The 1,192-nt window shown below is 39.2% G+C and overlaps 1 protein-coding gene and 1 long non-coding RNA gene across 2 annotated transcripts in view; one reads left to right on the top strand and one right to left on the bottom strand.

The window, feature by feature from the left end:
* The window catches only part of ngfrb (nerve growth factor receptor b), a 46,127-nt gene that overhangs the window by 18,729 nt on the left and 26,206 nt on the right, over positions 1–1,192 (bottom strand). The window lies entirely within an intron of this gene.
* The window catches only part of LOC106937332 (uncharacterized), a 27,002-nt gene continuing 26,082 nt past the window's right edge, over positions 273–1,192 (top strand). The window contains exon 1 of the long non-coding RNA XR_001422365.1: positions 273–283. This is a non-coding gene — a long non-coding RNA (uncharacterized LOC106937332). The remainder of the gene's footprint in view (positions 284–1,192) is intronic.

Genomic DNA, 1,192 nt, shown 5'->3' with positions numbered 1-1,192 from the left:
TAATATAATAGCTGCATAAACCATAAGATATGGCGACATGTAAAACCAGCAGCGCTTCGCTTTCATAGACGGGGGGACTTAGTCCAACTTTTAGCGTCACTTGGAAGGAAAGCTTAAAGAAAGGTAAGATCCGTGGACATGATGCTAGCAAAGCTAGCTGTACTGAGACACACGTTGCATCTGCGACGAAAAAAAGTTGTCACTCATGCGCTGAATTATTGTGTGGAGGTGTTGACTGAGGTGTCGCATTTATGGGACAACGCTGTGACCAAAGTGCAATATAGTGATATGACATTCAGGAACGATCCGATTCTTCTGGCCGGATCTTTACTAAGTCCTATAGGACTTCCATGTCCTCGCCTGCCAGTTGGATTTTTTTCAAAATAAAAGCCACTCGTGGCAAAAAAAAAAAAAAAAAAGTTCATGGTATGTTAGGACAGGAGAAAAGGAGACAAGATGTTTCCATCCCTGAAATTATGATGCATAGAATCTAATATCTAAGTCTAAACTATGTTACAGAGTAAACACAGTGAAAACATGCTTTATCTGTGACATTGTTCATTAAAATGGCACATTTCTAATGTATTAAAATTAAATACGATCAGTTCACTTAATGATATTAGCGATTAGGTTATGTATTCAGCAAGTACTTTTACTTTTAATACTTAAGTATTTTTAAAAGCCAGTACTTTTTTACTTTTACTTAAGTAAAATGTTACTTTTACTTGAGTATATTTTTGTCTGTTTATTTGTACTTTTACTTAAGTACATTTCTTGAGTACTTTCTCCACCACTGTAAACATTTCAGTTTGAATGTGCTATATTTAGATCGGTGTATAACCAACTCAACGAGCTGGGAAGGCTAGTGCTAGCATGCTAGCTCCCGAACACAACACTCATTAGTGATGGGCTATCTGAATCCAGGCTTCGATCCTTGTACCGAGTAAAAAGGGGGCGTGGCCGATGAAGCCCTGCTTCGAGGCTTGTGTTGGCTTGCTGAAAACCACGTGACTGGCAACAAACGAAGCCTCGCATTGCATGGGTCACGTGACTGCTTCATTTTGCGTGTAGGTTTTCAAAATAAAAGCGCGATGAGCCTTGCTGTGTCATGGGTTGTTGTCCATTTGGTCACGCATCAGAGGATGATATTTGTCTTCAGTGGCCAAATAAAATGAACATTGACCAACATATT

Source organism: Poecilia latipinna, unplaced genomic scaffold (genome assembly GCF_001443285.1).
Source record: "Poecilia latipinna isolate Pla-1442-1.1 unplaced genomic scaffold, P_latipinna-1.0 Scaffold2319, whole genome shotgun sequence".
Classification (NCBI taxonomy): domain Eukaryota; kingdom Metazoa; phylum Chordata; class Actinopteri; order Cyprinodontiformes; family Poeciliidae; genus Poecilia; species Poecilia latipinna.
Note: the sequence above shows the minus strand (reverse complement) of the source record. Positions and strands in the feature narration are given on the sequence as shown.